This window comes from Rattus norvegicus, chromosome 18 (assembly GCF_036323735.1).
Source record: "Rattus norvegicus strain BN/NHsdMcwi chromosome 18, GRCr8, whole genome shotgun sequence".
Classification (NCBI taxonomy): domain Eukaryota; kingdom Metazoa; phylum Chordata; class Mammalia; order Rodentia; family Muridae; genus Rattus; species Rattus norvegicus.
Genome location: NC_086036.1, coordinates 56,041,792 through 56,066,626, shown reverse-complemented (window position 1 = coordinate 56,066,626; position 24,835 = coordinate 56,041,792). Strand labels below are relative to the sequence as shown.

The 24,835-nt window shown below is 39.7% G+C and overlaps 1 pseudogene across 1 annotated transcript; it reads right to left on the bottom strand.

Annotated features, from left to right (window-relative positions):
* Nucleotides 1–1,901: 1,901 nt before the first annotated feature.
* On the bottom strand, nucleotides 1,902–24,338 carry Ifgga2l-ps2 (interferon-gamma-inducible GTPase 2 like, pseudogene 2; annotated as a pseudogene). Its single transcript, XR_010059854.1, has one exon. The product of XR_010059854.1 is annotated as an interferon-gamma-inducible GTPase 2 like, pseudogene 2 (transcript).
* Between the last annotated feature and the right edge of the window lie 497 nt (nucleotides 24,339–24,835).

Here is a 24,835-nt window from a genome sequence, read left to right as displayed (position 1 = left end):
GGTTAGGACAAAACGGCAACCAACAGATTGGGAAAAGATCTTTACCAATCTTACAACAGATAGAGGCCTTATATCCAAAATATACAAAGAACTCAAGAAGTTAGACCGCAGGGAGACAAATAACCCTATTAAAAATGGGGTTCAGAGCTAAACAAAGAATTCACAGCTGAGGAATGCCGAATGGCTGAGAAACACCTAAAGAAATGTTCAATATCTTTAGTCATAAGGGAAATGCAAATCAAAACAACCCTGAGATTTCACCTCACACCAGTGAGAATGGCTAAGATCAAAAACTCAGGTGACAGCAGATCCTGGCGAGGATGCGGAGAAAGAGGAACACTCCTCCATTGTTGGTGGGATTGCAGACTGGTACTACCATTCTGGAAATCAGTCTGGAGGTTCCTCAGAAAATTGGACATTGAACTGCCTGAGGATCCAGCTATACCTCTCTTGGGTATATACCCAAAAGATGCCCCAACATGTAAAAAAGACACGTGCTCCACTATGTTTATCGCAGCCTTATTTATAATAGCCAGAAGCTGGAAAGAACCCAGATGCCCTTCAACAGAGGAATGGATACAGAAAATGTGGTACATCTACACAATGGAATATTACTCAGCTATCAAAAACAATGGCTTTATGAAATTCGTAGGCAAATGGTTGGAACTGGAAAATACCATCCTGAGTGAGCTAACCCAATCACAGAAAGACATACATGGTATGCACTCATTGATAAGTGGCTATTAGCCCAAATGCTTGAATTACCCTAGATGCCTAGAACAAATGAAACTCAAGACGGATGATCAAAATGTGAATGCTTCACTCCTTCTCTAAAAGGGGAACAAGAATACCCTTGGCAGGGAAGAGAGAGGCAAAGATTAAAACAGAGACTGAAGGAACTCCCATTCAGAGCCTGCCCCACATGTGGCCCATACATATACAGCCACCCAATTAGACAAGATGGATGAAGCAAAGAAGTGCAGACCGACAGGAGCCGGATGTAGATCGCTCCTGAGAGACATAGCCAGAATACAGCAAATACATAGGCGAATGCCAGCAGCAAACCACTGAACTGAGAATAGGACCCCTGTTGAAGGAATCAGAGAAAGAACTGGAAGAGCTTGAAGGGACTCGAGACCCCATATGTACAACAATGCCAAGCAACCAGAGCTTCCAGGGACTAAGCCACTACCTAAAGACTATACATGGACTGACCCTGGACTCTGACCTCATAGGTAGCAATGAATATCCTAGTAAGAGCACCAGTGGAAGGGGAAGCCCTGGGTCCTGCTAAGACTGAACCCCCAGTGAACTAGACTATGGGGGGGAGGGCGGCAATGGGGGGAGGGTTGGGAGGGGAACACCCATAAGGAAGGGGAGGGGTGAAGGGGATGTTTGCCTGGAAACCAAAGAATTATTATTAAGTATTAAATAAATTAAAAAAAAAACTGGGTTAGGTTGAACATATATGAGACCCAAATATACCTACTGCCCCCAACATGGCAACAATTATTCTAACAAGGCCATACCTTCTAATAGGGCCTCTACCTATGAGTGAAACATTAAGATAATTGAGTCTATGGAGCCATATGTGTTCAAACCAGCACACATGTCAAGTGTTTTTTGTACTCAGCATAGAGACCCCAGCTTCCTGAGTCTTTGTTAGGATGTTTTGATTAGGAGAAAATGGCTACAAAACTCCTGTTGCATCTTTTGTGTGTATGCACTTGCATGTTTGCTGGCATGTTTTTTTTTGTGTGTGTACATGTGTGTGTATGTGTGCATTTGTGTATGTATTCAAGTATGCATGTGTACTGGAGAGAGAAAAGGATATGAGGGAAATTAAAGAACTGAAAAAAAATTGGGAATTGCCACGTTCTGGCAAATTAAGACATATGGACTTTATCGTCAGCTTTTCCATGGTGGTAGTGGATTGGCTGAAAAGAAAAGCAATCAGACGGAGAATTTCCCTAGTGACTTCCTGATATTGACCACTTGATGTTGTCAGAGTCAGAAGCTGTGGATAAGTTGAGTTTGAACTACTGTTTTGAGTATGTCCATTGAAGGAGAACCTTGGCATCTTCAGCCACTGTGTCAAGGAAATGAAGCTGTAAATAAAAAGTTTTCCTGAAGTAAAGACCTGTAGCAAGGAGCCCACCATTAGCTGATGCAAATTTCTCTAAATATTTTAAAAGCTTTTTTCCTAATGTTTCCTCTCTGTTAGTCTTCAACAAATGAGGAGACTTAATTTTTTCTTTTAGTTGTCCAACAGGCACTTGGAAATCCCTAGCCATTAACTCCAGAGATTCATCGTCCACTCCAAAGAGTTGTCGATAGTGGTTTAAACTCTCCGTTAGTTTCTCAACATCATTATCCCTGAGGATGCCCACTACAGGAAATGTTGCCAAAATTCCAACCTTGAAGGCTTCTAGCCAGATAAACTGTTGCGAAGCCTTGTGCTTTCTGTCAATTGCTGCCTCTGTAATTTTTGGCAGGGAAAGCATAAAATTGTAGCGTTTTTGAGCAGGGAGATTCTTATTCAGGGTGTCCACCAGGATTGGAAAATCATAGTCAGATAAATCATAGTTAGAGATCAAGAAAATCTGTGGTACATCCATGTAATTGTTACTAAAGGTATTCACAGAATAGCTTCGGATCTGCTTCAGGGTCTTTTCTCTGTCAAAAGTGCGTGGTTTAAATCAATGTCTACTTTGGTTCTCACAAAGTAGTAATTCTTTTTCAAAATTCTGATTGCTATGGCGAGGTCTAATTCAAGTTTTGTAAAACGTGTGGCAGAAGCAATAATGAAGAAATCATATTCTTTGAATTTCACTTTCTCCAAATAAGTCTTTGGTGGGAATTTCTGAGTTCCAATACCAGGCAGGTCCCATAAGGTTAAAGTTTTAATTTTGGGATGTTGGTAAGGAGTTCTCTTCATAGTTGTCTCTACTACCCCAACTGCAGCTGCACCTTCCTCTTCAGGTCTAATCCCTATCAGTGCATTGATGAAGCTGGATTTTCCTGCTCCTGACTCTCCTGTCACAGCAATATTTATTGGGATGTTATCAATATTTTTTAATGCATCACTAATTAAATCATTTGCCCCAAGAAAGTCTCCTTTGCTCAGGTGTAACTCTATTAAATGGATAGTTTCTGGAGAAATGATTTTTGTTTCTGTATTAATTTTTTAAAATATGCTTTGAAGCTGGACACCAAATCTCCTTCATTGTCTTCATTCTTAGATGTATCAGAGAAGAGCTGACCCATGTCGGTGATTTATAAAGTCACTGAAAGAAGGAAGGGACAGTAAGTTGCAAGAGATTGAAGATCCTTTGCGCTTAGCAATGTGTTTTTCCCCCATGCTGTAGCCTTAGTTACCTTCTTATTGAGTAATCTCTGTTTGTCTGTCTCTTCTTTCTTCCTTCCTTCCTTCCTTTCTTTCTTTCTTTCTTTCTTTCTTTCTTTCTTTCTTTCTTTCTTTCTTTCTTTCTTTCTTTCTTCCTTCCTTCCTTCTTTCCTTCCTCCCTCCCTCTCTCTATCTCTTTTCTTTCTTTCTGTCTTCCTTCCTTCTGTCCGTCCGTCCGTCCTTCCTTGCTTTCTTCTTTCATTCCTTCCTTTCTTTTTTTTTTTATCAACAAATACAAACTAGAGAGTCCTTTCAGGTGAGAAAACCTCATTTGAAGAATTACATCCATCACTTTGAATTGGAGGCATGGCTATGGGATTTTTTTTTTTTGATTAAGGATTAATGTGGAAGGTCTCAGCCCAATGTGGGTTAGTATCCCCCCTGGGTAGGCTGTCCTAGGTAATTTAAGAAAGCATGATCAAATCAAGGGAGCAAGTTATTAAGCAACATTCTCTCACTGTTCTTATTTCTGCCCCTGCTTGAATTTCTACCTTGATTTTGCTTTGTGATGGTTGCCTGTGATCACAATATGTAAACCCCCAAATGGTTTTCTTTTCAAAATGCTTTGTTCATGGTGTTTATAATGGGAATAAAAAGGAAACTAGAAACAATTTCTACTAGCTCTCAGTTAATTATGGAGAAATTAAAACTAAGCAAAATAAGGGAAAATAACATGAAAATCTGCATGTGTCCCAAAGCCAGCATCAACAACTATAAAAACACAAGAACTGTGTTACATCTAACCATACTAGAGTATTTTATATGAAATAAAATGTCTTCTCATGGTGTGCACACTTCCTTCAGTGTGTCCCTTCAAATGTGTGGGAACTTAATCAATATACTTCTAGTTTTTCAAACTAAATGCAAACAAAATTGAATAATAATTGAAATCAGTGTTTAATCAATGCCAAATATTTAATGATCATATAAGTCTGTTTTTTTCTGTTTTATTTTTGTTATTAAAAGATTTCACTGAGTCCAACTATCTGTATTTCACTTAAATCATTTTTAATTTGCCTACACAACTCTTGGGGCACAGATTTTCACAGCCACCTCCGGCAGAAGCAGCATCAAGATGAACCTCTTCTCTATAGGCCAGGGTCCTCAAGAATATTAGGAATTAGTTGAAGTAGTTAAATAATTAACTGGGAAACAAGATGAACCTAGGACACAATAAACTTCATACACACTGAAGACATTTTCTGTTACCTGACACATGCATTGCAACCATCTTAGGGAGAGGAGTAAGAGCCAAGCAAATCAATTGAATAAGTTATTACCAAAAACAACATCTATGTCATCTCCCTTAGGTCTACCTCAACTTGAAAGATAGGCTACACCTATTCACAGCCAGTTCTGCCCACCTCGCACCAAAGTCCCTCTATTTCCATGTTGAGGATCTCCATTGTCTGGGTGTGTTCCTGAACACTTTCTTACCTATAAGATCTTCAGAGAAAACAAATAGTGCAGGTTAGAAGTTAGATCTGAATACTCCTGCCCACTTACCAGAAATTCCTATGTCCAGTGGATTTGTTTGCTGTAGTTTAGCTACAGGAAATCCCCCCTCACTGTGCTCCAGCCTCTTCACATGAAACCCACACCTGCTTCCTCTATGGAAGGCAGCAGGTTCTACTCGGTTATATAGGACTTACACATTTTTCTGGCTCATGTTTCTCCCCTCTCAGTGTGTGATGGCCAATCATGGAGGAGCAGAGATCTAGTTGCTTTCCAGAATCTCCTGCATTTCCATGAAGACGAAAGTGAAACGAAACAAAGAGCTGTTTTCCATGCCAGAAACACTTACTTTCTTGGCAGAGAAAGCTGGAGAGTTCTAACATAGGAGTGGGGAACTTGGAAGCTGATGGGGCATAGGAAACAGTTTCCTAACTAGGCTTGAACCAAACTCGTGATTTTTTCTGATACCTGACTCCACAAATGCACGTTAAACTAAAGTCACACAACACATTGTCTGGGAGTCTGTGCAGATGCTAATTTTAGTCTCACTCAAGACACAATCTGTCTCCTTCCCTTTGACTACAACCGTATTTCTCTACTTTTGTAGACCCATGTTCCTTAATTCTTGTTGTCATCTCCCCTGTCCTGTTGGGATTTGGTCTGGCTAGAGCTTGACAGGCCTTAAATATGCTGTCATAATCACTGTGAGCTTATACATGTAGCTTTCCTGCAGTATGCAAAATACACTGTTTTCTTGTATTTCCACCAACTCTGGTTCTTACAGTCCTTTGACCCCCTCTTCCACAGCCATTCCAGTGCCTTTGGAAGAAGATCTATGCATATTTTATTTAGCGCTGGACATTTATTGATGTCTAATTCTCTGCACCTTGGCCAGTTGTGGGTATCTGTATTGATTATCATTTACTGTATATATGAGCTTCCATAAGGGTTTTTCGATGTCTTGATCTATGGGTACAATGGCAAATCATTAGGAGCTGGTTTACTATTGAATCCATTTAGCAGAATAAATAGTATTAGATTCTCACCTAGGGTATAAGACTAGTATAGTTTTAGTTTCCTGCCCCAATACTACATCAGTGGTTGTCTTAGTTAGGGTTTTACTGCTGTGAATAGACATCATGACCAAGGTAAGTCTTATAAAGGACAACATTTAATTGGAATTGTCTTACAGGTTCAAAGGTTCAGTCCATTATCATCAAGGTCAAAATATGGCAGCATCTAAGCAGGCATTGTATAGAAGGAGCTGAGAGTTCTACATCTTCATCTGAAGGCTGCTAGTGGAAGACCGCATTCACCCACAATGACACACCTCTTCCAACAAGGCCACACTCTCTAATAGTGCCATCCTGGGCCAAGCATATACAAACCATCACAGTGGTTATGTGTTATCTGGCCCGTCATTATTGTTTCTCACAGAGTTCATACCTGAGTATTTATGGTTCATTTTCACTTGTGGTAGTGTGGCTAGAACTTTCCAGCAGTATGAATTCTAACAAGTATGGATAAAGCCAGTATCAGTGGGTCAGTATCAGCTTGATTTCTTCATGTTCTACTCAGGCACATAGCAGGGTCTTACCAATAAGTTCTGGAAGGTATCCAAGAACACTGATAGTGTCTTGTAATGGCCAGGGATGGCCTCACTGGCCAACAGGTCCAAAACAGGCTCAGTAATTCCTGGGTATGGGCTCTGCATTAGTTATCCCATGGTGTCTAGCATAAGCAAGCATTGTTGCCGCAGTAGAGGGTGACTCCATCTTTTTTAAAATATGTATATCAGTATATTTTTAGGAAGCTTCTACATTAATAGTTTATGTATGACATTATGAAAACCTGATACTATTTACTTTCCTTCCCCTCCTCTATTTTTCTTTTCTACCTAATCTAACCTGTCTTTACATGTAATTCTCTTTTATTTTTCTCTACTTCAAATATTTTTCTTTTTTTCCTTTTCTTTTTAAAATTTTTTATTAGATATATTTCTTTACTTACATTTCAAATGTTATTCCCCTTCCTGGTTTCTTGCCCACAAGCCCCCATTCCCTCCCCTCCCCCTCCACCATATGGGTATTACCAGTATACATACCCCTTATTGCCTCCCCTCAATATTCCCCTGCACTGGGGGATCCAACCTCGACAGGACCAAGGGCTTCCCCTTCTACTGGTGCCCCAACAAGGCTATTCTCTGCTACATATGCAGTTGGCCCTGGGTCACTCCATGTATAGTCTTTCGGTAGTGGTTTAATCCCTCGAAGCTCTAGTTGGTTGGCATTGTTGTTCTTAGGGGGTTACAAGCCCCTTCAGCTCTTTCAATCCTTCCTCTAATTCCCCTAAACAGGGTCCTGTTCTCCGTTCAATGATTTGCTGGGATGTGTCTCTCAGGAGAAATCTATATCCAGTCCTTTTCAGCATGGATTTTTTAGCTTCATCAATCTTATCTAGTTTTGGCGGAGATATATATATATATATATATATATATATATATATATATATATATATATATTCCACATGGCGGCTGTATATATATATGTATATGTATATATGTATATATATGTGTATATGTATATATATGTATATATATATGGTCCACATGTGGGTGAGGCTCTGAATGGCCATTCCTTGAGTCACTGCTCTAAACATGGCTTCCATATCCCCTTCTATGGTTATTTTTTCCCCTTTTAAGAAGGAGTGGGAGCATCCACATATTGGTCATCCTTATTCTTGAGCTTCCTCTGGTCTGTGGATTGCATCTTGGGTAATTCAAGCTTTTTGGCTAATATACATTTATGAATGAATGCATACCAAGTGTGCTTTTCTGTGATTGAGTAACCTCACTCAGGATGATATTTTCCAGTTCATTCTATTTGCCTATGAATTTCATGAAGTCATTGTTTTTGATATCTGAGAGGTATTCCATTGTGTAGATGCACTACATTTTTTGAATCCATTCCTCTGTTGAAGGGCATATGGGTTCTTTCCAGCTTCTGGCTATTATAAATAAGGTTGCTATGAACATAGTGGAGCATGTGTCTTTGTTGTATGTTGGAGCATCTTTTGGGTATATGCCCAAGAGAGGTATAGCTGGATCCTCAGGTAGTGCAATGTCCAATTTTCTGAGGAACATCCAGACTGATTTCCAGAGTGGTTGTACCAGTTTGCAATCCCATGAACAATGGAGGAGTGTTCCTCTTTCTCCACATCCTCACCAGCATCTGCTGTCACCTGAGGTTTTTATCTTAGCCATTCTGACTGGTGTTATGATCCTTCTTCAATCTGATGGTTGCTGTTTTTTCCTAATGACAGTGTCTTTTGCCTTACAGAAGCTTTGCAGTTTTATGAGGTCCCATTTGTCGATTCTTGATCTTAGTGCATGAGCAATTGGTGTTTTATTCAGGAAATTTTCTCCAGTGCCCATGTGTTCGAGATGCTTCCCCACTTTTTCTTCTATTAGTTTGAGTGTATCTGGTTTGATGTGGAGGTCCTTGATCTACTTGGACGTAAGCTTTGTACAGGGTGATAATCATGGATCGATCTGCATTCTTCTACATGCTGACCTCTAGTTGAACCAGCACCATTTGTAGAAAGTGATGTCTTTCTTCCATTGGATGGTTTTAGCTCCTTTGTCAAAGATCAAATGACCATATGTGTGTGGGTTCATTTCTGGGTCTTCAATTCTGTTCCACTGATCTTTCTGCCTGTCTCTGTACCAAAACCAAACATTTTTTATGACTATTGTTCTGTAATACTACTTAAAGTCAGGGCTGGTGATTCCCCCAGAAATTCTTTATCATTGAGTATAGTTTTTGCTATTCTTGGTTTTTTGTTATACCAAATGAATTTGCAAATTGCTCTTTCTATCTCTATAAAGAATTGAGTAGGAGTTTTGATGGGGATTGCATTGAAACTATAGATTGCTTTTGGCAAAATGGCCATCTTTGCCATATTAATCCTGCTAATCCATGAGCATGGAAGATCTTTCCATCTTCTGAGATCTTCCTCAATTTCTTTCTTCAGAGACATGAAGTTCTTGTCATACAGATCTTCCACTTGCTTGGTTAAAGTCACACCAAGATATTTTATATTATTTGGGGCTATTATAACAGGTGTAATTTCCCTAATTTCTTTCTCAGCCTGTTTATCCTTTGAGTAGGGGAAGGCCACTGATTTATTTGAGTTAATTTTACACCCAGACACATTGCTGAAGTTGTTTATCACATTAAATAGTTCTCTGGTGGAACTTTTGGGGTCACTTAATACAGTATCATATCATCTGCAAGTAGTGATATTTTGGTTTCTTCCTTTCCAATTTGTATCCCTTTGACCTCGTTTCACTGTCTGATTGCTCTGGCTAGGACTTCAAGTACTACACTGAATAAGTAGGGAGAGAGTGGGCAGCCTTGTCTAGCCCCTGATTTTAGTCGGATTGCTTCAAGTTTGTCTCTATTAAGTTTGATGTTAGCTACTGGTTTGCTGTATATTGCTTTTACTATGTTTAGATATGGGCCTTGAATTCCTGATTTTTCCAGGACTTTTATCATGAAGTGTTGTTGAATTTTGTCAAATGGTTTCTCAGTATGTAATGAAACGATCATGTGGTTCTTATCTTTGAGTTTGTTTATCCAGTGGATTACATTGATGGATTTTTGTATATTTAACCATCTGTGTATCCCTGGGATGAAGCCTACTTGATCATGATGGGTGATTGTTTTGATGTGTTCTTGGATTCGGTTTGCAAGAATTTTATTGCGTGTTTTTGCATCAATATTCATAAGGGAAATTGGTCTGAAGTTCTCTTTCTTTGTTGGGTCTTTGTGTGGTTTTGGTATAAGAGTAATTGTGGCTTCATAGAAGGAATTTGGTAATGTTCTGTCTGCTTGAATGTTGTGGAATAGTTTGGACAGTATTGGTATTAGGTCTTCTATGAAGGTCTGATAGAATTCTGCACTGAACCTGTCTGGACCTGGGCTATTTTTCGTTGGGAGACTTTTAACTGCTTCTATTTCTTTAGGAGTTATGGGGTTGTTTAGATGTCTTATTTGTTCCTGATTTAACTTTGTTACCTGGTATCTAGAAAATTGTCCATTTCCCCCAAACTTTCCAGTTTTGTTGAATATAGGCTTTTGTAGTAGGATCTGATGATTTTTTTCAATTTCTTCAGATTCTGTTTTTATGTCTTCATTTTCATTTTTGATTTTGTTAATTTGGATATAGTCTCTGTGACCTCTGTTTATTCTGGCTAAAGGTTTATCTATCTTGTTGATTTTCTCAAAGAACCAGCCCCTGGTTTTATTGATTCTTTGTATAGTCCTTTCCCTTTCTACTTGGTTGATTTCAGCTCTGAAGTTGATTATTTCCTGTCTCTGCTCATCTTGCCTTTATTTATTTCTTTCTGTTCTAGAGTTTAGGTGTGCTGTCAAGCTGCTGACATATGCTCTCTCCTGTTTCTTTTTGCAGGCACTCAGAGATAATGAGTTTTACTCTTAGTACCACTTTCATTGTGTTTCATAAGTTTGGGAATGTTGCATCTTCATTTTCACTAAATTCTAAGAAATCTTCAATTGCTTTCTTTATTTATTCCTTGTCCAAGTTTTCATTGAGTAGAGCATTGTTCAACTTCCATGTATATGTGGACTTTCTGTCATTATTGTTGTTATTGGAGACCAGTCTTAGTGCATGGTGATCTGATAGGATGCATGAGATTATTTCTATCTTCCTGTATGTGTTAAGGCCTGTTTTGTGACCGATTGTATGGTCAATTTTGGAGAAGGTACCATGAGGTGGTGAGAAGAAAGTACATCCTTTTGTTTTAGGATGGAATGTTCTATAACTATCTGTTAAATCCATTTGTTTCATAACTTCTGTTAGTTTCTCTACATCTCTGTTTAATTTCTGTTTCCATGATCTTTCCATTGATGAGAGTGGGGTGTTGAAATCTCCTACTATTATTTTGTGAGGTGCAATGTGTGTTTTGAGCTTTAGTAAGGTTTCTTTTATGAATGTAGGTGCCCTTGCATTTGGAGCATACATTTTTAGGATTGAGAGTTCATCTTGGTGGATTTTTCCTTTGATGAATATGAAGTGTCCTTCCTTGTCTTTTTTTCATTTTTTCCATCTTTATTAACTTGACTATTTCTTATTTACATTTTGATTGTTATTTGCCTTCCCACTTTCTGGGCCAACATCCCCCTAACCCCTCCCCATCCCCTGTTATATGGGTGTTCCTCTCCCCATCCTCCCCCCATTACCATCCTCCCCCCCACAATCCCGTTCACTGGGGGTTCAGTCTTGGAAGGACCAAGGGCTTCCCCTTCCACTGGTGATCTTACTAGGATATTCATTGCTACCTATGAGGTCAGAGTCCAGGGTCAGTCCATGTATAGTCTTTAGGTAGTGGCTTTGTCCTGGAAGCTGTGGTTGGTTGGCATTGTTGTTCATATGGGGTCTCAAGCCCCTTCAAGCTCTTCCAGTCCTTTCTAAGATTCCTTCAACGGGGGTCCCGTTCTCAGTTCAGTGGTTTGCTGCTGGCATTCACCTATGTATTTGCTGTATTCTTGCTGTGTCTCTCAGGAGAGATCTACATCCGGTTCCTGTTGGCCTTCACTTCTTTACTTCATCCATCTTATCTAATTGGGTGGCTATATATGTATGGGCCACATGTGGGGCAGGCTCTGAATGGGTGCTCTTTCTGCCTCTGTTCTAAACTTTGCCTCCATATTCCCTCCCAAGGGTATTCTTGCTCCCCTTTTAAAGAAGGAGTGAAGCATTCACATTTTTGTCATCATTCTTGAGTTTTATGTGTTCTGTGCATCTAGGGTAATTCAAGCATTTTGGCTAATAGCCACTTATCAATGAGTGCATACCATGTGTGTTTTTCTGTGATTGGGTTACCTCACTCACGATGATATTTTCCAGTTCCATTCATTTGCCTATGAATTTCAGAAAGGCATTGTTTTTGATAGCTGAGTAGTATTCCATTGTATAGATGTACCATATTTTCTGTATCCATTTCTCTGTTGAAGGGCATCTGGGTTCTTTCCAGCTTCTGGCTATTATAATAAATAAGGCTGCTATGAACATAGTGGAGCACGTGTCTTTTTTATATGTTGGGGCATATTTTGGGTATATGCCCAAGAGAGGTATAGCTGGATCCTCAGGTAGTTCAATGTCCAATTTTCTGAGGAACCTCCAGACTGATTTCCAGAATGGTTGTACCAGTCTTCAATCCCACCAACAATGGAGAAGTGTTCCTCTTTCTCCACATCCTCGCCAGCATTTGCTGTCACCTGAGTTTGTGATCATAGCCATTCTGACTGGTGTGAGGTGAAATCTCAGGGTTGTTTTGATTTGCATTTCCTTATGACTAAAGATGTTGAACATCTCTTTAGGTGTTTCTCAGCCATTCGGCATTCCTCAGCTGTGAATTCTTTGTTTAGCTCTGAACCCCATTGTTTAATAGGGTTATTTGTTTCCCTGTGGTCTAACTTCTTGAGTTTTTTGTATATTTTGGATATTAGCCCTCTATCAGATGTAGGATTGGTAAAGATCTTTTCTCAATCTGTTGGTTGTCGCTTTGTCCTAACAATAGTGTCCTTTGCTTTACAGAAACTTTGCAATTTTATTAGATCCCATTTTTCGATTCTTGATCTTAGAGCATAAGCCACTGGTGTTTTTTTCAGGAAATTTTCTCCAGTGCCCATGTGTTCAAGATGCCTCCTCACTTTTTCTTCTCTTAGTTTGAGTGTATCTGGTTTGATGTGGAGGTCCTTAATGACTCTTGGTTTAAAATCCATTTTATTTGATATTAGAATGGCAACTCCAGCTTTTTTTCTTCGGGCCATTTGCTTGTAAGGTTGTTTTCTAGACATTTACTCTGAGGTAGTGTCTGTTTTTTTCTCTGAGGTGTGTTTCCTGAATACAGCATGATTCTGGGTCCTCTTTACATATCCAATATATTAGTTTAAATCTTTTTATTGGTGAATTGAATCCATTGATGTTGAGACATATTAAGGTATAATATTGTCACTTCCTGTTATTTTCATTGTTAGAGGTGGAATTATGTTTGTCTCTCTTTTGGTTTTATTGCAAGGAAATTATATTCTTGCTTTCTGTATGGTGTAGTTTCTCTCCTTGTGTTGGAGTTTTCCATCTATTATCCTTTGTAGGGCTGGATTTGTAGAAAGTTATTGTATAAATTTGGTTTTGACATGGAATATCTTGGTTTCTCCCTCTATGTTAATTGAAAGTTTTGCTGGTACAATAACTTGGGTCTGTATGACATCTGTCCAGGATCGTCTGGCTTTCATAGTCTCTTGTGAGAAGTCTGGTGTAATTCTTATAGCTCTGCCTTTATGTGTCACTTGACCTTTTTCCCTTACTGCTTTTAATATTCTTTCTTTGTTTTGTACATTTGGTGTTTTGACTATTATGTGATGGGTGGAATTTCTCTTCTGGTCCAATCTATTTGGAGTTCTTATATGTTTATAGGCATCTCTTTCTTTAGGTTAGGGAAGTTTTCTTCTATGATTTTGTTGAAGATATTTACTGGTCCTTTGAGCTGGGAGTCTTCACTCTCTTCTATACCTATTATCCTTAGGTTTAATCTTCTCATTGTGTCCTTGATTCCCTGTATGTTTTGGGCTAGGAGCTTTTTCCTTTTTACATTATCTTTGATAGTTGTGTCAATGTTTTCTATAGTATCTTCTGCTTCTGAGATTCTCTCTTCTTTCTCTTGTATTCTGCTCGTGATCCTTGTATCTATGGCTCCTTGTCTCTTCCTTTGGTTTTCTATATCCAGGGTTGTCTCCCTTTGTGCTTTCTTCATTGTTTCTATTTCAATTTTCAATTCCTTCACCAGTTTGATTTTGTTTTCCTATAATTCTTTCAGGGATTTTTGTGTTTCCTCTCTAAAGGATTCTACTTGTTTACTTGTTTTTTCCTGCATTTCTTTAAGGTAGTTCTTTATATCTTTCTTAAAGTTCACCATCATTATGAAAAATGTGATTTTAAATCTAAATCGTGCTTTTCTTGTGTGTTTGGATATCCAGTATATTTTTGGTGGGAGAACTGGTCTCTGATGACACCAAGTAGTCTTGGTTTCTGTTGTTTAGGTTCCTGCGCTTGTCTCTAGCCATTGGGTTTTCTCTTTTAAATCTTATCTTCCCTCTCTTGAAAGTCCCAGTCCATATGTCTGTGTGCACGTGCACATATGTGTTTGTATGAGTGTGTGCCTACGAGCATGTGTGTGATTATTGTGTGTGTATTTTTAGAATCTTCTGCAGTAGTCGATTTCTATTTTGAAGAGATTTACTGCCTCCCACATCTCCTTCTTCTATCACATCCCCCCCAATTTAAATCTTACTGTTCTGTAATTCTCTTTTAACTTTTTCTGCCATCTCCCCTCTCTTGAGAATCCCACTCCATGGTGCCACAGTAATTTCAAAACCTCTGTGAGTATTCCAAATGGAGCACGCATATGGATGTGAAGGCTCACGTCCACAGAGAGAAAAATGAAATGATTATCTTTCTGGGTCTGTGCTACCTCATTCAGAATGATGATTCCACCTCTATCCATTTCCACATGAATTCGATAGTTTCAGTTTGCTTCACAGATTAGTAATATTCCATTCTGTACAATAGCGTATCTCATTATGCATTCCTCAGCTGATGGGAATCTAAATTCTTTGCAGTTCTTGGCTATTGTGAATAAAGCAGGAATGATGAGTGAGCAAATAGCTGTGTAGGAGGAGACAGAGTAGTTTGGGAAGGTTTCCCAGGGTGGTTCAATTGGAATGATATAGTAAAGCTATTTTTCCTTTTTGTGGAATTTCCACACAAATTACCTTGGTGGCTGCACCAGTTGGCACTCCCACCGGCAGGTACAACGTGTTCTCCTTTCCCTACACCCACAGCAGAATTTGTTGCTGTTTGTATTCTTGTTTCTAGCCAGTGTAACTGGTGTGAGATGAAATGTCAGAGTAGTTTTGATTTGCATTCCCTGATGGATAAGAATGCTGCATGGTTCCAGAGCTCTGCCTAATTCTTGGCTGTGGGTCCCTGTATCTGTTTCCATCAGTTCTGCATGAAGCTTCTTTGGTGACAATTGGGATAGGCATTAATCTATGTATATAGCAGAATATTATTAGGAATAATTTTTTCATCCTTGTTTCTGGGCTTCCTAGTCTTTGGGTTCTGGCTGTCCAGGATGTGTCTGGTAGTAGGAGCTTTCTCTTACTCTTTTGCCTGCTTTAAGGATCCTCTCTTCCTATTGGGTTTCCTTGTCCAATACAATCTCTTTCCACTAAAAAAGAAAACAAAACAAACCTCTGCAAGATTGGAAGATACAGTGGGAACTAAAGTAAGAGTGGTCATAGGCTTAGAGACATGTTGAGTCACTCCATTCAAACTCACCACCATATTTAAATTGTGAAGTCTTTCATTGAGGAGGAAGAAGCTAAGAAAGTAAAGAATCCATTACTATTTCAATCACTTTCAAGTACATTGCTCAAATATTAGCAAGACAAATTCTATATCAACATTAATTGTAATACTCTTTTTTATATAAAACATATTTTAATTAATACAATTTCATTATTTGCCCCAAGTTTTTGGCTTTGGTTGCCTCAGTCAATTATTTTTGAATTCCTTATTCATAGAAAAAGCATGTGTGATCATTCTTACTAGTAACATGAGCCAAAGACTGAAGGACTTACTCTATTGTTAAGCTCAAAGATGAAATAGATTTTGAAAACCAAACAGGAAAAAGAAAAGAAGGGAAACAGCATCAGTAAAACCTCAGGCTAGAACATCCTATATTTCTAAGATGGTAAGAGAATGAAGACTCCTGAACATTCCCCATGATATTTGGAGAACTCATCCCACATACCCCATAGTCCAGATCAGACAGAATCTGACTGAGAAGCTAGAGAGCAAGTGTCTGGCAAATTCCACCATCTTTTGGTAGAAAATTGTAATGTTCACATTTCAGGATCTGAACAGCAGCATTCCCCACCTGCTTCCAACAGGGCAAGCCATACGTTGAAAGCACAATCAACCAGAATATCAGAGAAACATGGTATGAATATTGTTCCCTAGAGAAGGGCATGGAATGGAAACTGAGCTGAAAACTCCATTTGTATCCTAATGCTTCACCTAGGTCTCATTGGATCAGAACTTAGATAGAGGTTTCCCAAATGCCTCACTATCTGCAAAAGTAGACTTTGAAGGAAGATTTCACTCAGTAAGGCAGCCTGATACCCAAATATTCCCTTAAACTTGCTTCAGTAACCAAAGATTACCCAAACCTTAGAAAAGTCTGCCTTTGTCAGAGCATTTCTGGAGGTAGGGTAAGGTGGAACTCCACGGCTGCAAGAAAAGCCAATGTTAGCATATCAACTTAGAAATGATTTTAAAAATAGATGACATCCATGTTGTTCTGGGATATCCAGCAGAGATGATTATCTGGATTGAAACCAATAAAAAGTCTTTATTAGCTGGCTTGGTATCTAACTGCACTCGGTGTTCAGGACTCAGGGTGAGCTTTTAAGCACAAAAGTCACATCCTTAGTTGACATGCTTCAATTAGCAAAAGCAATTAGCCACAAGTAGAACTACAGAAGCCAAAAAACAAGGGGTTTTCCTAGCATTATGGATTTTGGTGAATTAGGCCTTTGTTTTCATGTATGTAGTGTAGTCCATGTGTGGACTTTTATGCACTGAATGGCACTTCTATCATATGACAGCATCTGTGCTAAGGTCTGGGGGCCTGTTACAATGTTAGAATACATATGAAAATAGGGGACTTTAAAGACTTGGTGAAACAAAGATACATTCTAGAAACCTTAGCCACAATTGTTAAAACACACAGTGGAAATCTATCTGTGAGGCATGTGCTCTAGTAAGAAATGGATTCCCCAAGGTAGTTGAAAAGGAGAAATGAATCTGTGAAGCAGTGGTTTTAAGGCACTGATTTTCAGCCAAAATCTACAAGTAAGTTTGAGATAGTCCCTGTTTTTGTGTGGCATGTGTGCCTGTGTGCTTGTATACCTGTATGTATGTTGTATGTATGTTGTATATGTGCATGTATGTGTGTGTGTGTGTAACTATGGGTACACAGAAGTCAAAGGAATATGCTAGATGTCCTATTAGTTCTCTCAGTGAGGGTCTCTCACTGAATCTAGGGCCCTGCTGGTGGCAGGCCAGAAAGCCTTGGCATGGCCCATATCTTCACCCTCTCTGCAGTGTGGCATGCCAACCTTTTACCTTAATGCACATTTTCTTTGCACTCAGATCCTCATTATTTTGTGTCAAGCACTCTAAGCCATTTCTCCAGCTCAGCTCCTGAGTTATCTGAGGGACTTAACAATAACAACAATAAAATGCTATTATTACTTCAACCATGTGAGTTATTGAGAGATAAATTACTATGATAAGAAAAGCAGTGAGAGAAAGGAAATGGGAAGGAGGCCAAGAAGTCTCAGTAGAAAAAACCACTTGCCTCTCTGCCTGAAGTCCTGAGCCTTAACCCAGAACCTACATGGTGAAAGTAGAGAACCAAGTTGTTATATATTCTTTTTATTTGCAGACTATGGTAAACAATGAATGTGTATTGCAAACCTGAGTACCCTTTTGTAAACACATAATGAAGAAATAATAAGGGAGAAATCAAAAGTAGTGTGTCCCTGTTTAACTTAAAATATGCAAGGAAAAAAGAAAACAAAGAGGCAAGAAAATAAAAAACAGCAAATTGGACTTAAGTATGACCATATCAATACATAGATAAAATGTAAAAGTTTTAAGAGGCCCAATTAAAATGTCCATTTTATTGAAACATAATAAAGAAAAAACTTATTGCTAAATGACTCTGAGATTCTACCCTACACCTATGAGAATGGCTAATAACTCAAGGGATAGCACATGCTGGCAAGGATGTGGAATACAGTGAACACTCCTTCATTGCTGGTGGGAGTGCAAACTTGTATAACTACTTTGGAAATCAATTTGGTGGTTTCTCAGAGAACTGGGGATAGTTCTACCTCAACACCAAGCTGTACCACTCCTGGGCATATACCAAAAAGATGCTTCACAATCCCACAAAAACACTTGCTCAACTATGTTCACAGCAGTTTTATTTGCAATAGCCAGAAACTGGAAACAACCCAGATGCTCCTCAACTGAAGAATGGATACAGAAAATATGGTTCATTCACACAATGGAATACTATTCAGTTATTAAAAACAAGGAGATCATGAATTTTACAGGCAAAAGAATGGAACTTGAGAATATCATCCTGAGTGAGGTAACCCAATCCCCAAAGGATATGCATGGTATATATATTCCCTTATAATTGGATATTAGCCATAAACTAAAGGATAACCATGATATAATCCACAGCTACATAGAAGCCAAATAACAGGAAGGGCACAAGGGAGGATGGGTGAGTCTTTCTCAGAAGGGGAAATAAAGTAGATTTGGAGGTTGATGGAAGGAGGGAACTGGGTGAAAGAGGGGGGATGGAGGGTAGTTGGGTGTGGGTATCGGGTGTAGGGAGAGCATGGGAGAAAGAAAGCAAATAGTCAGTGGGAAGGCAGGGATCTTTACGATGTGCCTGAGACCTGGGATGTGGTGGGGAAGGGGAGGCCCCAGGGAGTCTATAGGGGCAGTGTAGCTAGGACTTGTAGTAGTGGGGGATATGGGCAAGAAACCATCCCATTAAGGCACTATTAATAATACTGTGTTATGCTTGCAGATGGGGGGGGCTGCATATCTGTACTCTGAAAGGCTCTGTTGCAGGCTATGCCCTCAAAACCCTCCATTATTGATGTTAATATTATGCTAGAGATAAGTATGACTGGGTTCATTAAGAGGTCAGGATGATGGACAATCCCCAGCCAGCTGCAGAAGGCTAATACAAATCTGGTGGTCAGGATGCCTAATGATATGACAAATTTGTGACCTTTCTGAGAAACCAACATCCTGTTGACATCAGCTGACCATGAGAGCACTGTGTCCTTGGTTTGTGTACACGTTTCTTGCCCCTCCATCCCCTGTTATCCCTGCTATCATATAAATTCTTGGGAAAAAATAAAATTTGTTGCCTTGATCAGACTCTTAGCATCCTTCTTTGCATCTCTTGTCCCCCATTTTCTCCTAGATGGTCCCCAACCTCTTCTGTCTGCTTTGTGTGCCAGGGCAAACTGGCACCCAGACGTGAGGCTTACTAGTGTTGCAGAGGAGAGAACAATGCTCACTAGGGAAGTATAGGCCTATAGTTCATTACAGAAGCACCAGAGAGTGACTTTGGCAGAATACAATGCCAAGGTACCCACTGTGAGACAGTCCGGGAGAATATAGAGCAGGGGCAGATCTTGCTGAAACATCAATGAATTGTCACCCCTGTGTGCTGAGGTGGACTGTTAATGATGGGTAAGAGAGCTATATACTCATGAATAAAGGGTCTAAGACAGGAGGGACATTATTAGCTGCTGCTTTATACCTGGCCATGAGATTCTCTTGTCCATGTGACAAACATTGCTCCAACCTAAGACAGACACAGTTTCCAAGGGGCTCATTCCAGGACAGCACGGCTACTGATGTCAATATTATAGTTAGAGTTAAGTATGACTAGGTTCATTAAGCTGGTTAAACTATTAAATGCCCAAAGGCCAAAAGATATAAGCAAAAGAAGGCCTACTAGGGGGCCCAAAGGTGATGGAAGCAGGGTGGACAACCAAGAGGAGATGGAGAAAATTCCCCAGCCAGCTGTAGAAGGCTAATACAAATCTGGTGGTCAGGATGCCTAATGATATGACAAACTTGTGACCTTTTAGAGAAGTATATCTGGTGGTCAGGTTGTCTAATGATATGATAAATTTGTGACCTTTCTGAGAAACCAATATCTTGTTGACATCAGCGGACCATGAGAACACGGTGTCCTTGGCTTGCGTATATGTTTCTTGCTTCCCCTCTCCCTCTGTTACCCCTGCTATGTTATAAATTCAATCTTGGGAAAAGATAAAATTTGTTGCCTTGATCAGACTCTTGTCTTGGCATCCTTCTTCACTTCTCTTGTCCCCCATTTTCTCCTAGGTGGTCCCTAACCTCCCCTGACTGCCCTGAGGGCTGGGTGAAGGGTCCACCCAGCAGTTCATGGAAAAAGATGCAGAGTGGACAACCAAACATTAAATGAGGCCCTGGGAACCTTATGGAAGACTTTGGGGGAGTATTAAGGGCCTTGACTGGCATAGGGACAGTATAGGAAGACCAACAGAGTCAACTAACCTGGACACTTAGGGCTCCTGGGGACTGAACCATGAACCAAAGAGCTTCATGGACTAGACCTAGGTCCCTTGCACATATGGAGAAGATGTGCAGATTGGTCTTGATGTGTGTCCCCAACAACTGGAGTTGGGGTTGTCCCTGAACAAGTTGCCTGCCTGCCTGTGGCTCTTGTACTCCTAACTGGGATGCTTTGTTTGGCCTCAGTGTGATAGGAAGCTCCTAGTCCTGCAGTGACTTGATGTGCTAGAGTGGGGTAATACTGGGGGGACTCCCTCCTTCTCAGAGGAGGAGGGTGAGGGAGCAAGGAGCTATGTGAGGGGTAGGCCTGGGAGCTGAGGGGGCAGATGTTGGATGTAAAGTAAATAAATAAATATATGAAAAAAGTATGACTCAAGGATCTCTAAAGTCAAGTGTTAGCAAGATTCTCTTTGGACATTCTCTTTCGGGAGAGTCCATTAGCTTGTTTCACCATTTTTCAGAGTTCCTCATGGTTTCAGAATCGTGGTTCTTCCATCATCTTCAATCTGTGAGTGCTGTAACTACATGAGCACTGTTTAGTATTCAAGCCCCACTCAGATCCCTTCTTCTGTTTCCCTTTTCTGAAAGTAGTGACATGCTTCAGTTGGGGTTAAAGTGTCCCCAAAGCAAGGTCCATTGGTCACCAGCATGTGATGTAGTAGAACCTTTAAGTAATGGGGCCTATTAAGAAGGTTTGATGTCATTAGTGGTATACTGTGGAGGGGACATTGGGACTACTCCTCACCAATGATCAGATTTCATGTGTTCTCCAAGCTGAGGTTTTACTGCAGGTCCATCACACTGGGTCTATCTAATCACAGCCCACAGACACTGAAACTATAAGCCAAATATAAACATTTTTTCTGCATATGATGATTTTCTGTGATATTTATTACAGTAATACTAAGTTAACTAACACAAGGCCTCTTGGTTTATAGTATTATAATCCAGAGTAATTTGCTTATTTTTTTTATTTTTTATTTTATTTTTTTTAACTTGAGTATTTCTTATTTACATTTCGAGTGTTATTCCCCTTCCCGGTTTAAGGGCCAACATCTCCCTAACCCCTCCTCCTCCCCTTCCTTATGGGTGTTCCCCTCCCCATCCTCCCCCCATTGCTGCCCTCCCCCCAACAATCACGTTCAGTCTTAATTTGCTTATTTAAAGGCAACTGCTTAACACATTGAATTCCATGGTCACCTTAAGGGTTTTTCATTTGACTGAGTATCTTAACTAGTTTCCCAGATCAAAAATATTGGCATAGTTCTTTTAGCATTCCTACCACAATAGGATGATATAGTTAAATGTATAGTTCATACCTGACAACATATTGGACCACTTGATAAAATGAGTAGTCCTTTGAATGGTGTCCATTTGCATGACTCAAGGAAATAGACTACCTGTATAGCCTTTTGGATAATAAAGAAATTCACTAGCAAAACTCTAGGCCCAGTTTTCCCATTAGAGATCTGTTTTGGTGTTTTATAGTTTCTTGGTAAGTCATATATATTTAGACATCTCTAATTTTCCAGATTTTTTGGAATATAGATTTTCAAAGTATTTCTCAATGACCTAGCTCTCTTTCATTATGTTGTTACAAGGTTTTCATTTATAATCTTATTAATTTGTATCTTCTCTATTTCTTTTGGTTATTTTGGCCTAAGGTCTGTCAATTTTGTTTATCATTTTGATAAAACAAATATTTTCTTCATTGGTGTCCCCAAAGGTTGTTGAATGCATATTTATAATCATTAGGTGTCCTTGATGTATTCTAATTTATTAGTGTACAGCAGTCATCATTATCTCTTCCGACAAGTTCTGGCTGGAAGTTAATTTTGTCAGATAGCCGTATAGCTAGCTATGTCAGATTATCTTCAGTTTCTGGGGCAGGGTTTAGGAGATGTGGGGTGTGGGTGGGATGTGCTTTTAACAGCTAATTTTTTGGGTACTGGCTGGATGCAGGCATACATTTCAGTATCTAAGACAAATGTATATATAGACTTTTGCAGCTGGATCCCCTCATTTTGTCAGGGTTGGGTTGCTTTTGTTCCACCACCATGCTTGCTCCTGTGAGTTTGTGAGAAGGTGAACTCCATGCTGTTGCTTGCATGACCATTGAGGTGTTTGTTCAATCAATCTGTTGGGGTTTGCTTGGCATTATCACTGAACTTTCCACTTCAGGCCAATTTGTCATTTCTCTTGGTATCCCCCACCTTCTTTGTGCTAGCCCAAGGTATAGAGCATTGTAAAAAGCTCTGTCTCCAGGCAGGTCTTTGTTCAACTTATACCATCATTATCAGAGTCTAAACCACCATTACAGTAAGGTGTGTCTGTGTCTTACTAATTGAGTAGGAGAATTAAGCAGGATCTGCTTTTCTCCTGAAGATATTGGGTTATTATAGAGGCTGCATTGGCTTTGATTCTATTTGGACATCATTGGTGTCTCCACAATTATAACTGATGAGTCTCAGGACTTGATGAATGTGATAACAAGGTTAGAGGCCCTGATCTGCAGCAGCTGGCACAGGGTGATGACATTCTAACAGCCAAAGTGCTAAGTACAATTTGTGGTACCAAGATTGAGCCACTTAAGCAGCCTCTTAGGGTACACCACACATGGAAGTCAGGTTGAGGTGTGGTTATATTCAGTCTTACAATGCCACCATGCAGTAATAGCTTACATAGGGGAGGGAACTATGTAAGTAGAGGTATCCATGTGAAACAGTGCGATGGTGTGTATTCCATTCCAACTCCTTGCAGAGCTATAAACCATTGATGGCTGCAGTGTTGCTTTAAAGAAAAAAAATGCCTTGTCTCTATGGTGCTGATGTGGTCAGTTTAGGCTCTACCATTTATAGTTCCTGAGTTGTGAGATGACTTTCCGCATTCAGACAAATCCAGGCTGGGAATCAAGAGCACCTTCTATGCAGGGTGCTTTTTCCTTTTCTTGACCTTACAACCTGGAGTTACTATTTGCCGTAATTCTCTTTCACGTGCATTGTATTCTAGTAGTATCTAAATATTATCAGTAGACATTGTGTACATGTTCTTTGGTTTTATTTCTTTGTTTTTGTTTTTTCTATTTTATTTTTTCCATCTCTATTAACTTGAGAATTTCTTATTTACATTTCGATTATTATTCCCCTTCCCGGTTTCTGGGCCAACATCCCTCTAACCCCTAAACCTCCCCTACTATATGGGTGTTCCCTTCCCCATCCTCCCCCCATTACTGCCCTCCCCCCAACAATCACGTTCACTGTGGGGTTCAGTCTTGGCAGGACCAAGGGCTTTCCCTTCCACTGGTGCCCTTACTAGGCTATTCATTGCTACCTATGAGGTTGGAGCTCAGGGTCAGTCCATGTATGGTCTTTGGGTAGTGGCTTAGTCCCTGGAAGCTCTGGTAGGTTGGCATTGTGGTTCATATGGAGTCTTGAGCCCCTTCAAGCTCTTCCAGTCCTTTCTCTGCTTCCTTCAGGCGTGTCTGCCCCTCTGAAGGTTTAGCTCTCCCTCTTATGGGATTTGGGTGCAGAGAACTGTTGACCAGGTTCCTTCATGTCTGGGTGGTGTTTGGACCCTGGTTTTATTTCTTAAATGAAGCAGGGGTTGTCTGGTGATTCTCATTAGCTATCTTTCTGGCAATTTTGTATCTCCATTTATGGCAAAAATACTTTGGAGCAATGTGTTTGTGAGTGACATAGCTTCTAATAAGAAAGCAGCTGAATCACCAGCATAATTTTCATAGCCTGTTCAGGACTGATTGTTTTTGTCTGAATGTTAATATGTTAGTCATATGTTAATAACCCATACCCTCTGTGGGAAAATGTTAGGAGGAATGCCTTTGGGAGGCATCTATGCTCAGATTAGGTCATGAAAATGGATTCCAAATGATGTGATCGACAGGTACTCATTCTCTGCATACTGTGGAAGACCAAGTGAAGGTATTACCAGGAAGGACACTTTCACTCAGGATTTGGCCACACTGGTTCCCAGATCTCAGACATCAGTCATTAGAAGTGTGAAAAAAAATTCTATTCTTTAAGCCACCTAGTTCATAGGCGTATAGCAGCTCAAACTATTTAAGAAATCATTCCCCACCATGAATAAATTTTCCCTTCCTTCTGTGTTTGCCTTTCTGTCTTACTGCTTACTTACACATGCTGTTTATTTGTGCTTTATTTTAAGGAAGATATGATAGAGATGAGCGAATGTGCAACAAGACAATCAGCATCCAACAGTAATACTAAGGCCAGATCACTCTGAAGCTATTATGGGCTTCTGGAGATGTCAAGTAGATACGCATTTTTTTTTGTTTTTGTTTTTTTGTTTTTTTTGTATTTTTTCAGGAAGAATTTATTAAATGACTTTTGGTATTGATGTGGAGTAGAGCAACCATTTTCTATCACAGCATCCCAAACACCGATCAGTATAAAGCAGAGAAATTTCCTCTTCTCCTCTAGTTCTGGTATAGAATTAGAGAGCTTCTTTATTTTCTCAAGGATTCTGACTAAATAGATTTTTTTTAAAAATTCTTAGTCGTTATTAAGGCTATTTTGATTTCTAGGTTATCGTTTTTCTCTACCCTTTTAATTCAACCACATATCTAAATTTTTTCCTGTATTTACCATTATTGTGTGAATGTTTGCCTTGCACGTATGCCTAATC